Genomic DNA, 16723 nt, shown 5'->3' with positions numbered 1-16723 from the left:
GTAATTTGAATGAATTACTATCAATTGTGTCACGTGGTGGGCCGGGAAGTCGGGTAAAACTCGCTGGTAAGAGACTGATGTCTCGCCAGGTAAATCCTAGAACAGCTGATTAGCCGTTAGGTTCCGATTTCTTTTATGGCCTTTCGTGGCATGGTTGGTTTCGACCTGGCCTTTCATTAGAAGGGGCCAGCGTTCGATCCCAAGTATGAGGTAGAAATTTATTTCTATATGAATACGATGTTGTGTTGATATTTATCCATATATATATATATATATATATATATATATATATATATATATATATATATATGTATATATATATTTAAATATTTATGCATTCCAGTGGATATACATTCCCAAGGGAGATGGGTTTATTTCAAATCTATGAATCGATTCCGAAATTTGACAGGAATATATACGTTGACATGTCATAAACTTATATATTTCTTGATGGCTCAGGTGGTAGAATCCTAGCAAGCAAGGTTTTCAGCTGAATAGGCAGGGGTTCGAATCTCTGCCCGGCCAGAAGCTATTACCATAAAATGAATTCTAGTGATATATATATATATATATATATATATATATATATATATATATATATATATATATAATATATCATAAGGAATACTTCAAAATATTTAATATTTTAACTACATCTGCGGCTACAGTGATATTTACATGTGTTATGCATGTGTATAGCCCTGCATACGCATACAGCTTGAGAGAGAGAGAGAGAGAGAGAGAGAGAGAGAGAGAGAGAGAGAGAGAGAGAGAAGTTGTTAGCCATTCATATATTGATGATTCACCAAAGTTCTGAGTAAGAGGATATAACGTTTGGCTGTAATTAATCATTAACTGGAGTTCATCTCATCCCAAATGCTCTCTATTTTTAATCATTATGAAGACTCCCTACAAATGATGAAATTGGAAGCAAGCAGTAACTCCCAACAGGCAAGGCAATACATGTAATTGATAATTGTTCTGATGAAAGCATTAATAATTGATAAAAACTACTTATTAAGTACAAGCATAATTTACACTTGCATTCCATACCAAGAGAGAATTTGTTAGACATCAGATCTCTCTCTTTTTAAAACTGCAGATTAGGCTACCATTTAAATATCTTAAATATTATATTTCATATCATACGATATTCAACCATAATCTATTATCGTCTTTGTTTACGCAAATGGTCCCATTAAAAATTATAAGGATTGTGGTGGCCGATGTGGTAACGTCCATGACTGTTGATTCGACTCCAACTCAAACTCGTTAGTTCCTCTGGTCGCTGCAACCTCACAATCCTTATGAGCTAAGGATGTGGGGTTTGGGGGAGACTATAGGTCTACTTTCCGAGTTATCAGTAGCCATTGCATGGCCCTCCTTAGTCCTAGCTTGGGTGGAAAAGGGGTTGGGCACTGATCATATTATGTGGTCACTCTCTATGGCATTGTCCTGCTCAGTAGGGCATTATCACTGTCCCTTGCCTCTGCCATTCAGGCTCGGCCTTTAAACTGATCTGTAAACTTTAAATCTTTGCCGAACATAAAAATTTTTCCTCTCCCTCTTTATTCGTTACCTAACATCTTTGCAAAACTCAACTCTTCTCTGTCATAAAACTTTCTTCATTGTAGTTTCTGTGACGGGCCGAGAGTGGCTGGGACTAAGATGGCAGGATGAAAGCAACTAAGTAACTTTATTACAGAACATCCATTTATATATACATAAACTCCAGGCAAAAAGGACATAAAAACATAACAGGCAATTTCATGTTCAACCGACAAACACACCGGTTAACAGTTAATGGTGAGAAAAACAGACATGTTATTTCAGGTCCCTATCAGTGCGAGGGGAGACCGAATATACAAAGCATAATATATACAAAATATGAAATGTTGTTACTATGTACGATCGTGTGACACACGGTTGGTATATGGTTCCCCCACCATAAAATGACATACTATACATATTAAATAGGAAGCCCTGATCTAGAGAGGCGAACTGTAGGTAGGTCATCTGATAGGAGATAAGCAGGTTTTAGATGATCAATGCAGACCCAGTCTTCTTTGCCACGAATGATTAGTAGGAATGCTTTCGGACTGCGTCGGATCACAAGGAAAGGGCCCGTGTAAGGGAGCGTTAGCGGTGGCTTGCTAGTGTTGTTGCATAGGAAGACGTGCGCTATAGAGCGCAAGTCTGTCGGTATGTGAAGCTTTGCTGGGGGATTGTAAGTCTGGCGGCATGTAGTAAATTTTCCCACGACTTGACGTATGCGCTGGAGATCGTTGGAGGAGGTTGCAGAAGGAAAAAATTCGGCAGGGACGACCAATGGGTTGCCATATACCATTTCAGTTGCCGAGACGTCGAGGGCCTCTTTAGGAATGATCCTTAGTCCCAGGAGGATCCAGGGAGCGGGACATCAAAGCTGCTTTGAGGGTGCGATGAAAACGTTCAACCATTCCATTGGCAGCTGGGTTGTAGCCAGTTGTCTGATGTAGGGTGATGCCCAGGATATTCGATAATGATGTCCACAATTGAGAGGTGAAAGTGGTACCCCTGTCAGAAGTAATATGCTCAGGGATACCAAATCTTCCATTCTATCCTGAGAGTAAGGCAGATCTACATGAGGCGGAAGTTACAGTTTCCATGGGAATGGCTTCAGGCCAACAAGTGGAGCGGTCGATGACGGTAAACAGGTAACGATGTCCTTGTGATGTGGGTATGGGGCCTACAATGTCGACGTGAATGTGGGCGAAACGACGCTGAGGTTGAAGAAAGGGGCCCACTCCTGAATCCGTGTGTCGATGTACTTTGGAAGTTTGGCAAGAAGTACAGGCGAGGACCCAATCCTTAGCATCCTTAGAAATGCCGTGACAAATGAACTTTGTCTTCAGGAGCTATGCAGTAGAACGGCACGAGGGATGTGAAAGGCCGTGAATGAAATCAAACACCTGTTGGCGCATGGGGGCAGGAATCCACGGTCGCGGTCTACCAGTACTGATGTCACAGAGGAGGGTGGTGTTGGAGTCGTCGAGGGGGATGTCTTCCCAATGGAGGGACATGTAGGAGTAGGATGTCCTACATGCTTGATACTAAGGATCCTGTCGTTGGGCTTCAGCCAAGGCGTTGTAATCCAATCCCAGTTGAACGGCAGCCAAAATGTTTCTTGACAGGGTATCGGCAATGGGATTCATTTTCCCAAGGACGTGTTGAAGGGTGCAATTGTATTCAGCCACGGCGGAGAGATGTTTGCGGTGACGGGCGGAGCAGGCATCAGACTGTCGAGCGAAGACGTGCACCAGAGGCATGTGGTCTGTGCGAATGACGAAGGGCGTACCTTCTAAGAAATGGTGAAAGTGATGGACAGCCAAGTGCACCGCCAGCAATTTGCAATCGAAGTTAGAATAACCCGATTCTGCCTTGGACAGATTTCTGCTGAAGAATGCCAATGGGCGGAGCGAGCCATTGACCATCTGTTCGAGTACTGCACCAATAGCGACGTCGCTGGCATCGATGGAGAGAAGTATAGGGGCATCTAGGATAGGAAAAGTGAGAGCTGCAGCAGTTGATAGGGCCTTCTTTGCTTTGCAGAAGGCTGCTTCTTGAAGGGGACCCCACTTAAGGTCTTTTGGCTTGCCCTTGAGGGGGGCATAGAGGGGAGCAAGAGTGGCGGCAATGGCTGGCAGAAAACGGTGATAATAGGTGATCATGCCCAAGAATTCCTGCAGAGCTTTGAAGGTCGATGGCGTGGGGAAGTTCTGAAAGGCTGCTACCTTCTCAGGGAGGGGATGGACTCCTTCGGGAATGATGCGGTGCCCTAAGAAAGACACACTTGTCATACCGGACTACAAAGCCGTTTTATTGCAGGTGGTCGAGCACTATGCGTAGGTGACGGAGGTGTTCCTCTTTTGAGGAAGAGAACACAAATATGTAGTCCACATAACATACACAGAAGGGGAGGTCCCCTAAGATGCCTTCCATGAGACGTTGAAAAGTGACCCCAGCTTTACGAAGGCAAAAACCGGAGTAATTGAAGGTGTATGTACCAAACGGAGTGGTGCTGACGGTCTTGAGGATGTCTTTTGGGTTCATAGGCACCTGATAATACCCGTTCAGGAGGTCGAGCGTGGAGAGAACCTTTGCTTTGTGCAGGTAGGAGGTCACGTCGGCCATGTTTGGGAGGGGGTAGTGATCCGGTTCTGTTTGCGTGTTCAGGCGCCTGTAATCTCCGCACGGATGGAGGGAGCCGTCTTTCTTCAGAAAGATGTGTAAGGGTGACGACCATGGGCTGGATGCCTTTTGGCAAAGGCCCATTTCTTCCATTTCGGCGAACGTCTCTTTGGTGGGTGCCAATCGCTCTGGTGTCAGACATCTGAATTTTGCGAAGACTAGGGGTCCCGTCGTCTTGATATGGTGATAAATACCATGCTTGGCAGGAGCCGTGGGCGTTTGGCGAAGTTCTGGCCGGAAAACTTCCGGGTACGACGTGAGGAGGTGGGCGTAGGCATCTGTGGGTGCCCTGATATGGAGAGCGAGGTTGGAGGGGTGGGTTGGAGAGGTGTCGACAAGTACGAGTCTGCGTTGACCAATCGTCGGTGAGCGACATCGACCAGACAGTGGAAATGAGAGAGGAAATCTGGGCCGAGGATTGGCAATGTGACGTCAGCAACGAGAAACTTCCAATTAAATTTACCATTTCCAAATGATAATTTGAGGTTCTTGTAACCGTAGGCGGGTATCGAAGATCCGTTGGCAGCTACCAGGCGGACGTCGGTAGACATAGACAGACTACGTCGTGTCCTGAATAGTTTCCTTGGCAAAAAAAAAAAAAACGACAAACACCCGTGTCTACCAAAAATCACACGCCCGTTCCTGTATTATGTTAAAAGGAAAGATTAGAAACCTGAGAGGCCACCGCCACAAGCGATGGCCTACTTACACGTTTTTTGGTCACTAACAATCCTTGGCACATTTCTTCGCGGCTGCCCCGAATTTGTAGTGGTAGTTGCAAAACTGCGGCCAATGGGCGGTAGTAAGTGGCTGTAGATGTCGTTGGTTGGGGCGCGAGCGAGTGGTGGGTGATGGGTGGCTTCGTAGCCACTCCGGCTCGTCACGTGGTAGGCGTGTATGTCGTACGTCTTTCATGTCAGATTCGGTTGACGTTGAATAGGCATCCTCTTTGTCAGGAGTGGAGGCATTGATGGATGTCTTGAAGTTCATGAAGTGGCTGTCAATAAGGGCGTTGGGTTCGGTCATCAACTCTTTTATTGGTAAACTATTGACATCGGGTATGGCAATGCGTACAGGTTCAGGTAAACAGCGTATGTAAAGGGCACAAAGTAGGTTCACCTCACGAGGAGAGCCGTCTGCGGTAGGTTGCAGGCAAGCGATACTGGTCATTTCCCTGAGGGCGAGCAAAGCCCTTCGGTCCCCCAACGGTTGTTGAGAGAGCTGCAAAAGATTTGCTATACGGGCGGCTGGCGACGGCGAGTACTGTTGCAGAAGGTATGTTTTGAGGGCGTCATACGCTACTGGGGTGTCTCCTTGTTCACAAAGCCAGTCAGATACTTCCGGGAAGGTGTCCTTGGGTATCGCCGCGAGAACATAATATACTTTGGTGGCTGAGCGAGTCACACCCATGATGCGGAACTGGACTTCTGAGCGCTGAAACCAAGAAAACGCCTCTCCACTGGCAAACGACGAAAGTATGAATGGGGCGGTGCCAACTTCCGTGGAATCCGCCAAAGTACCAATGACGGAGGGGGTTGGGGTGGAAGGTGGGAGGAGCGAGTCGACTTCCCAGGTCACCAATGTGACAGGCCGAGAGAGGCTGTGACTAAGAAGGCAGGATGAAAGCAACTGAGTAACTTTATTGCTGTTGTTGCAGATTGCCTCGCCCTTTTGGCCAGACACGGGCTCTTGTAATCATGCAGCCCATAGGTATTTTGGTAGGTTTTATTAGGATAGGTAGTTGGGATGGGGGATATTCTGCAACTTTTATTTTATGATATTGGGATAGGTTTTGGGTTATGATGGGTTGTTTTGAGAAGGAAGTAGGTGACTGTGGGAAGGGGATACCTTCCCAAAAACCCACTGGCTCCAGTCTTAGTTAGAGAAAACGAATTATAGTAGTAAGTCCCTATAAGTAGGAGAGCTCGGGAAGGAGTTGAAAAGTTTTAGTTGGAGATATTGATATAGGTGAAGTAAAAAAAAACTTCATAGTGGTTTAAGCTCAAGTTGTGAGGTGGAGGGATAGTGTGAGATTTCAGCTGAGTAAGAGAGAGCTGAAAGGAGGGAGTTGTAGCAGCTTGAGTAGTAGAGATAGGATGGAATAAAATATTCCTGTACCTGTAAATCTGGAAAAAAAAGTAAAAATAAAAAGTTACTTATGATTTATTTTATTGAAACTTCTATCGAAGGTGGTTAGGAGGGATACCTGACCTGGGAAGAGAGATTTTGAAGGTGAAAAAGCTGCTGGATACTAAAAAGACCGCCGTAGGCTCTGCTCCCATCTTCAATGTTGAAGAAAGGACAGGAAGGCAAAACTGTCTCCTTATAAGGAGTACGAGTTCTTGCCCTCAGCCGCCAGCACCCGTTCTGATTCCAGCAAGAGAGATTAGCTGAGAGGAGAGAAAGAAATGTTGGAAGTGTAAAAGACTGTCAACGACTCCGACCCCATTCTCAAAGCCGAAAACAGGACGGGAAGACAAAACTGTCTCCTTATAAGGAGTATGAGTTGTTGCCCTCAACCGCCAACAATTGTTCTGCTTCCAACATAGAAGTTGAAGGGAGGATAAGAAGGTTTCTTTTCAATTGCCGCATAGATTGCCGATTGGCGTTGTTGCAACGTTATCTCGGTGGAGGGTAGCTGCGGAAAAAGGCTGAGAGGGTATTATGATTGTCGATTATGTGTTTGACAATTGCTATTGCAGTTGCAGGACTGTTGGGGTTAAGATCCTGCTGAAGTAGGCTTGTTTCCTGATATTGCTGTAGATAGTGCTATAGAGGTTCTTCTGTGTCTTGATTGCAGTACATGCACGGTCTTATTGGTCTATGCTGTTCTGCTGGGTCTTTGCCGTTACCTAAGATAATTTGCCAGCTGCATAGATATATCAGTCGCAGTCTGCAGATGATAACTGCGTACTGGCGGGATGTTTGTCTTGCAATTGAGTGTGGTAATATGTTTGTCGCTTCAATATACCACTTTGCAGATCTTGATCTATCTAGGAGGGCCCTCCTTACTTCACTTGTCTTTTGGATGTTGCAGTAGGCAGCCATTTGATTCTTGGTGGTTTTTAGTGAAGGTTGCAGAGTAATGCTAATAGTTTGGCACACTAAGGCCGATTTGGCTAGTTGATCAGCCTCGTCGTTACCATCGATTCTGGTATGGCTTGGAATCCAATTCAAGGTTACTTTCCTGTTGTTGCTTTGGTGGAACAAGGCTAAGAATTGAATTGCAGTGATGAGGTAAACATTCTCTGTAGGTTCCTTGTTGCTGAGAGCCAAAATGGCTCCTCTGGAATCTGTATGGATCATTGTGTTCCCATCTTGTTGGTTGGCAGAGTGTTTTAGAGCTTTTGCAATAGCCAGTAGTTTAGTTTTTAGTGCGGAGGCGTGGTTGGAAAGCCTACAGTTTTCTCTATATCCTGATGTAGAGATAACTGCAGCAGTTGCTATAGGGATTGCAGTCTACTGATCCATCCATATAGTAGGTGTGGGGCGCAGGTGTGTTCCTGATTGCATTCTTTGCAGCTTCAGTGAGTTGCGCTGGTGTGCAGAGAACCTTTCTTGCTGCTGGTAGGATGGTGAAGTTGTATTTGATAGGGTCCTGAGCCCATGGGGCAGGAGGGCTGTAGCCATCATGCCTTTGTTGTCCCTTGGTTTTGTGAGCCTCATTTTGCATCTGCATCCTTCTGAGTGTATCTAGTAGTTTCTTTGCATGGGAGTTTGGCGGGTCCAGTTCTTCCGCTAGAGGTAGAAGCCATTTTAGTTTGTTGTTGAGTGGGCTTTTTCTGTCTACGATGATTGACTTGAATATAATGCTGCTATTCCTAATGTCAATCCTAGCTGACAGGGGAATTAGGCTGGTTTCTGCTCTGAGTAAGCAGAGTCTTGTCCATATTGGAGAGCCCCTGATGAGTCTCATGGCGTTGTTTTAGACTTCTTCCAATGAAGCTTTTTGAGTGTCAGTTAATGCAGTGAGTGTGGGTGCTGCATAATCGATGTGGGATCGAATTGTAGATAAGACAGTCTTAGGAGGTTATTTGATACTCCTTGTTTTAGGGAGGTCATTCGTCTCATGGCTGATAGACGAATCTTTGTCTTCTCTCTGAGGTAAGCTACTTCATTAGCTTGTGATAGGGTTTTGCTAATGGTTACCCCAAGGTACATAAATTGACTCACCCATTCAATGTCTTCACCCCTAAGGGTGAAGTTCTGAGGGTTTTGTGAGTGTCTTATGGCCATTGCGTTTGTTTTGTTGGTGTTGATCTTTAGGCCAAGTTCATTGCATTTGGCTTGGATCATATCAAGTACTTTTTGAGTAGCATTTCTTGCATGAGCTTTATGTGGACATACTATGCATATATCGTTGGCATATATGAAGATTTCCACCCCATTTGGGAGGTTTAAAGTGGCTAAATTCACCATTAGCAGATTGAAAAGGTAAGGGCTTAGTATGCCTCCTTGTGGTGTTCTGTTTTCTAAGGGGATGAAATCGGTAGTTTTTCCTTGGAAAGTGACTGGCTTCTCGGTTCAGTGTGTAGTTCCGAGTCCAGGCTAGTAAGTGTCCTTTCACTCTTTTTTCATCAAGTGTGAAGAGTATAGCTGGTGAGCTGGCTAGCTCAAAAGCTTTCTCGAGATCGATAAATATGACAAAGGCTTTTTTGTTATTAATTGTTGAGAGGACATCTGTAATGCATTCTTGAGTGCCTATGCCGCTTCTGTAGGCATATAGGCGGTGATATAGTTGGCCTATTTTCCACTGCAGTCTGTTGAGTACCATTCTCTCAGCTACTTTCTCAGTGCAGCTTATCAAAGCTATTGGTCGGTAGGTGTCTGACTCCTTGGATTTTGGAATTGGTTTGGTGTCCTGCTAGTTTCATGTGGTTGGGCGTAGTCTTTCTGTGTGCGTCCTATTAATCAAATGCAAGTAGACCAATTTGGCGTGGTTTCCCATGTTCCTCAGCATGCTGTATGTGATGAGGTGGGCTCCAGGGGCAGTGTCCTTCCTGCCTTTTGCAAGGGCCGTGTTAAGTTCCTCCATGGTGTAGGGGTGATCAGTGTCATCTACCATGTTGCTGGTGGCTTCAATGATGTTCCTGATTGGGAGCAGTATTCTCTGCCTATTTATAGTTTGCAGAGGTAGGTTGGTGCTTTTTGCTCTGTCTGCAAAGTTGTTGGCAATCCTCTTGGCTTCAGCTAATGGGTCTGGGTGGGTGACTCTGAGTGTATTATACTTCCCAGAGACTTTGTTAAACCAGCCCCATATCTTGGCTAGGGATGTGCTGAAGTTGACCTTGTGGCACCATGAGTACCATTTGTCTATTTTGACTTCCAGTGATACTTGCACAGAATGTTTGATGATCTCCACAAGTAAATTGTGTAGCTCGTCAGTTCTATGTCTTCTGAGAAGTTTTCTGGTCCGGTTTACTCTAGCATTAATTTCTCTGATGCAACTGTTCTTTATTAGAGAACATCCATTTGTATATACATAAACTCCATGCAAAATGGACATAAAAACATAATAGGCAATTTCATGTTCAACCGACAACCGCACCGGTTAACAGTTAATGGTAAGAAAAAACAGACATGTTACTTCAGGTCCCTATCAGTGTGAGGGGAGAGCGAAGATACAAAGCATAATATATACAATAAATGAAATGTCGTTACTATGTACGATTGTGTGACACACGGTTGGTACATTCCTTTCATAATTAGCCGTATCAGTCACTAAGAACCAAAGCATTTAAAAATATGGACCTAAAAACATACTACAGTGATAGTTTACCGCTCAGTTGTGCTTTCTACGCTCTTGTACCACCCGTGTGTCACACGGTCGTACATAGTAACGACACTTTTCTTTTTTGTACATATTAACCTTTGTATCTTTGCTCTCTGCTCACACTAATAGCAACTTGTAATAACCTGTCTGCCTGTTTCGTTATTAACTGATAACAGAACCGGTTGCCGGTTGGACCAGAAATAGCATGTTTGTATTTTGTGACCCTCTTGCCGGACTTAGTGTTTATATATACTCGATGTGTCTATAATAAAGTACTCAGTTGTATTCATCTCACCTTTGGCTCAAAACCTACTCTTGGCTCATGACATTGGTGACCCCTGGGGTCGACTCGCTCCTCCCGCCTCCCATCCCCCTTCACTGTTACTATGGCGGACTCCACGAACGTTGGCGCCGCCCCATTCAAACTTTCGTCGTTCGCCAGCGGAGAGGCGTTTGTCTTGGTTTCAGCACGCAGAAGTCCAGTTCTGCATCAAGGGTGAGACTCGCTCAACCGCTAAAGCAGATTATGTTCTCGTGGCGATACCCAAGGACACCTTCCCACAATTCTCCAACTGGCTTCGTGAACAAGAAGACACCCCAATAGCGTATCACGCCCTCAAAACATACCTTCTGCAACAGTACTCGCCGTTGCCAGTCGCCTGTATAGCAAAGCTTTTTCAGTTCTCTTAACAACTGTTGGGGGACCAAAGGGCTTCGCTCCCCCTCAGGGAAATGACCAGTATCGCTCGCCTGCAAACTACCGCAGACGGTTCTCCTCGTGAGGTGAACGTACTTCGTGACCTTTGGGTACGCCGTTTACCCGAACCTGTACACGCTTCCATACCCGATGTCGATAGCTTACCCATAAAGGCCTTGATGACCAAAGCCGACGCCCTTATGTACAGCCACTTCATGACCAGTAAGACCTCCATCTCCGCCTCCACTCCTGACAAAGAGGACACCTATTCAACGTCAACCGAAGCTTACGTGAATGACGTAGGACACACATACCTACCTCGTGTCGTGTCGGAGCGGTGACAAAGCCACCTATCACCGACCACTCACTCGTTCCCCAACCAAAGACTTCTACAGCCACTTACTGCCACTAATCAGCCGCAGTTTTACTACTACCACTACAGATTCGGGGCTGCAGTGAAGAAATGTGCCAAGGATTGTCAGTGGCCAAAAAACGTGTAAGTAGGCCATTGCTCATTGTGGTGGCCTCCCGTGTTTCTAATCTTTTCTTTTTACATGATGCAGGAACGGGCGTGCGATTTTTGGTAGACACAGGTGCTTGTCATTCTCTTTTGCCAAGGGAACTCTTCAGGACATGATATAGTCTGTCTAAGTCTGCCAATGTCCGCCTGGTAGCTGCCAACGGATTTGCGATACCCACCTACGGTTACGAGAACCTCACATTATCGTTTGGAAACGGAAATTCAATTGGAAGTTTCTCGTTGCTGACATCACATTGCCAATCCTCCGTGCGGATTTCCTCTTGCATTTCCACATTCTGGTCGATATCGCCCACCGATGATTATTCACCGTAGACTCGTAATTGTCGAAAACTCTTTAAGCCGCCCCCTCCAAACTCGCTTTTCACATCAGGGCACGCACAGGTGCCTACGACCACCTCCTCCCGTAGCACCCGGAAGTTTTCAGGCCAGAGCTTCGCCAAACACGGTATTTATCACCATATCAAGACGACGGGACCCCCAGTCTTCGCCAAATTCAGAGATCTGGCACCGGATGAATTGGCAGCCACCTAACGGACATTCACCGAAATGGAAGAAATGGGTCTTTGTCAAAAGGCCTCCAGCCCATGGTCGTCACCCTTACACATCATCCTGAAGAAAGACGGCTCCCTCCGTCCGTGCGGGGATTAAAGGCGCCTGAACATGCAAACAGAACCGGATCACTAACCCCTCCCAAACATGGCCGACGTGACCTCCTACCTGCACAAAGCAAAGGTTTTCTCCATGCTCGACCTCCTGAATGGGTATTATTAGGTGCCTATGAACCCAGAAGACATCCCCAAGACCGCAATCTCCACTCCCTTCGGTACATACACCTTCAATCACTCCTGTTTTTGCCTTCGTAAAGCTGGGGCCACTTTTCAATGTCTCGTGGATGGCATCTTAGATGACCTCCCCTTCTGTGTATATTACATGGACGACATACTTGTGTTCTCTTCTTCAAAAGAGGAACACCTCCGTCACCTACACATGATGGTCGACCGACTACAAAAAAACAGCCTTGTAGTAAGGTACGACAAGTGTACCTTTGGCACCAACAAAGTGTCGTTCTTAGGGCACCGCATCACTCCTGAAGGAGACCATCCTCTCCCTGAGAAGATATTAGCCATTCAGAACTTCCCCATGTCTTTGATTGTCAAAGCACTGCAGGAATTCTTGGGCATGATCAACTATTATCAACGTTTTTTGCCACCCATTGCCGCCACTCTTGCTCCCCTCAATGCCTTCCGCAACGGCAAGCCAAAAGACCTGAAGTGAGGTCCCCTTCAAGACGTGGCATTCTGCAACGTAAAGAATGCCCTATTAACCGCTGCTGCTCTCACTTTTCCCGTTCCACATGCCCCTCTCCTTCTCTCCACTGATGCTAGTGATGTTGGTATTGGTGCAGTAGTTGAACAGATGGTGATCGGCTCGCCCAGCCCATTGGTCTTCTTCAGCAGAAAACTGTACAAGGCAAAATCGGGTTATTCTACCTTCGATCACGAATTGCTGGTGGTGGACTTGGCTGTCCGTCACTTTCACCATTTCTTAGAAGGTATGCTCTTTATCATTCACTCGACAGTCTGACACCTGGTGTGTCCGTCAACGCCGACATCTCTCTGCCATGGCTGAATACAATTGCACCCTTCAACACATCGCTGAAAAAATGAATCCCGTTGCCGATGCCCTATCAAGTGCCGTTCAACTAGGATTGGATTACAATGCCTTGGCTGAAGTCCAACGACAGGATGCAGCATCAAGCATATAGGATGTCCTTTTGTTGGGAAGACGTCCCCCTCGACGACTCCAAAACCGCCCTCCTCTGTGATGTCAGTACTGGTAGACCGTGACCGTGGATTCCTGCTCCCATGCGCCGATACGTGTTTTATTTAATTCACGGCCTTTCACGTCCCTCACGGTGTTCTACTGCACAGCTGCTGAAGACAAAGTTCATTTGGCACGGCATTACTAAGGATGCTAAGGATTGGGTCCAAACCTGTACTTCGATACACGGATTCAGGATTGGGCACCTTTCTTCAACCTCAGCGTCGTTTCGCCCTCATTCACATCAACGTTGTAGGCCCCCTACCCCCATCACAAGTATATCGTTACCTGTTTACCATCATCGACCGCTCCACTCGTTGGCCTGAAGCCATTCCCATGGAAAGTGCAACGTCTTCCTCCTGTACATATGCCTTTCTCTCAGGATGGATTGCAAGATTTGATATCACTGAGCATATTACTTCTGACAGGGGTACCACTTACACCTCTCAATATTGGACATCATTAACAAATTTCCTGTGTATCACCCTACATCACACAACTTTCTAAAACCCTGCTGACCATGGAATGGTTGAACGTTTTCCTCTCACCCTCAAAGCAACTTTGATGTCCCCCTCTAAGGACTCCAACTGGTTCACTCAGCTTCCCTGGGTACTACTGGTACTAAGGACCACCTCTAAAGACGCCCTGGACGTCTCGGCAGCTGAAATGGTGTATGGCGACCTGTTGGTAGTCCCTGCCGAAATTTTTCCTTCTGCAACCTCCTCCGACGATCTCCAGTGCATGCGTCATGTCGTGGGAAAATTTACTTCATCACACACGACTTACAAGCCTCCAGCAAAGTATCACATACTGAGAGACTTGCACTCTGCAACGCACGTCTTCCTATGCAACGACACTAGCAAGCCACCGCTAAAGCTCCCTTACACGGACCCTTTCCTTGTGATCTAAGGAGAACAAGAAGATTGTCTTGATGTGAAAACCCACACCTCCACTTTGACCTGACAATGTTTGTCCACACTGCAGAAGATTGTGCGTATTCAGAAAAGATATAAATTCTCATTTCAGAACTGGCTAAGTATTTGTACGATTATAAGAATACTAATACTCTATACCGAATGACTACTATGATGATTATTTTGATGCAACTGTCTAATGAAAACACTGCGGCGAGAGCATGAGATTTCAATAGTGTCTACAATCTTGCACTTTATCTTGAGTAGGTGGCTTTAGATATCTACCAGATGAGTCATCAGCAGTTATTTCCTGTTCATCCTTGGTCCAGCTTGGGCAGATGGTGAGCTGGGACGGCTATCCTATGTACAGTTAGAATCAAAAGAACGCCGAAAATTAAGGAAAGATTTCGTCAGATGTCTCTAGTGTTTCCATGACAAAACAGGCAAGATGTTGCTCCTCTTACTATTACTATGAAATGGGCAGAGCCTTTTCTAGCTATAGGGAATCAAAGCCAGTAAAGAGCTGTCTTTATAAGCAAAAGCATACAAAAGCTACAAATTAAGTTGCCATATTTTAATTTTTTATTTTAATTTGACATCTCAACTATCCACTCATACTCACGCACACACACCCACATATACATATATATATATATATATATATATATATATATATATATATATATATATATATATATATATATATATATATGCCCTAATCCTTGTGTGAAAAATGTTTAGAAATATGTGTTCTATACAGTGAGATTAATGACCTTTTTAAGAGTACCATGACTGTCAAAAATTGTATTGCACGATCACTGAACTCTGTTATAGGTGACATGTTTTAAGTCTGATATAGGAAGTGTGATAAGCCTATTGTTGACAATATATTTCATCACAGTGGATAATTTCACAAAATATAACAATTCAGCATGTGATAGAGCAACATTCCATTTACTTGTCGAATGTTTAGCAGTACCTTTTGAGCGATCATAAGAGCAAGTGGGTACTCGTCTGAGAGTATCGGGCAGTGTAAAGTGTATTCACAAACCTTTTTGTGATAAAGTGAAAAAAAAAACCCATGATCTGATGTCTCATTATCCGTTGACACGGGATATATTGGGTGTCAGGTGTAAAAATACATCTGTTTGGATATGCTTTGAGCGAAGTTGTTCTTTAAGCCGGTAAATTAAAAGTTCAAGATGCCTAGATACACAAGGACTAACATAGCAGACACTGCTGGTGCGGGAGATGAAAACAAAGGAGCAGTTGGTTATTTACAAAATAGATTAGATAACCTAGCTGAGTTAATAGACCTTATTAGTTGAACTAGAAGAGGAGCAGCGCATAACTAAAGCATATCCAACGTACATAAGTGGAAGCACACATGCACAGCCCAGAGAAGATACGCAAAATGCCGCGGTTCAAAAATTGCCAGAAGTCCAGGCAATTGTTTAGCCTTTTGATGATCAACAGCCTAATGAAGGGTTTCGATCGATCGAAGTGTTTTTGAGACTTTGAAGTAGCCACATATGAATGGTCAACAAGAGAAAAAAGCAATTTAAGTAATTAGTTTGTGGAAAGATGCTCCTGCAATGGAGGTAATGTGTTGGCCGCAAGACAATTTGAGGAGGTATACTAAAATGAAACGACATTTAATCGAGAAATACACTTTACCCGATGCGAGAAAAGGGGACATGAAAGAAAATTACAAACCAAAAACTCCCGAGGGTGAGACAGTTCTCAGTTTTACAACTTGTCAATCTCCCAGAAGGTGATAGAAAAGCAATTGCCCATAAACATATTCGCAGATTAGTAAACCCGTAACTATGTGGTTATTTGTTCAATGACATTCTAGACAGTTTGCCAGAAGAAAAAATGACTGAGAATAGCTGCCCCGATTCCGAAAAGGTGGCAGCCATAAAAGGTATTTACTAACCCCCAAACTTGGAGAGGGGAGAATATAGTCAGCAGGTGAGAAGAGTCTTCATATGTTGGCAGTGTGGAGGAGAGGGGCACCAACGAGTGGAGTGCCCCACCCAAGGATCGCCCTGCTGTTACACTTGTCAGGCCTACAGTCATCTATCTTGAGAATGCCTAGCAAAAAATGCCGAGGGCGGACAGGCTGTGGCACACACACACCACCCTCCGCCCAACATCCGAAAAAAAGGAAACAGAGGAAGGGGGAAACGAGGGAGATCAATGCCCACCTCGCATGACAACAGAAGAACTCGAGTGAGCAGTGGTGCCCCCATTGGTACCCCCAACCTCACCCCCGCATCACTAGGGACAGGAGCAGCCGGCAGCAGTAATGGAAGCGAGGTCGTTGGCACGAGCCCCACATATCCTAATGTGAGGCTCGGAATGTTAGCAATCAGGATTGACCTACCAGATAAGTCCATTCGAGCGCTAATCGACAGGAGCCAGCGTTTTGCTTATTGAAAAATGAATCTCATCAAACCCACAACAGTCAGCAATATCCATCATCCTTGACAGGCCAGGAGGAAATAATTTACACGCAAGGCATAAAACGATCGTCAACTTTAAGGTGGGATCTGTGAAGTTTCCATATGATTTTTTTGTCTCGCCCACCTTGGGAATTCCAGGAATTGAGGCTACACCTGGTTTGGATTTTATAATGAGTAATCAAATATACATTTGCGGGAAAAAAGATAGAATAACACTAAAAGCAGGAGGGTGCATTTTGCTAATAAAAAGTCAGGAGAAAGTAAGTACTTGCGCTGTAA

This window comes from Palaemon carinicauda, chromosome 22 (assembly GCF_036898095.1).
Source record: "Palaemon carinicauda isolate YSFRI2023 chromosome 22, ASM3689809v2, whole genome shotgun sequence".
NCBI lineage: Eukaryota > Metazoa > Arthropoda > Malacostraca > Decapoda > Palaemonidae > Palaemon > Palaemon carinicauda.
Note: the sequence above shows the minus strand (reverse complement) of the source record.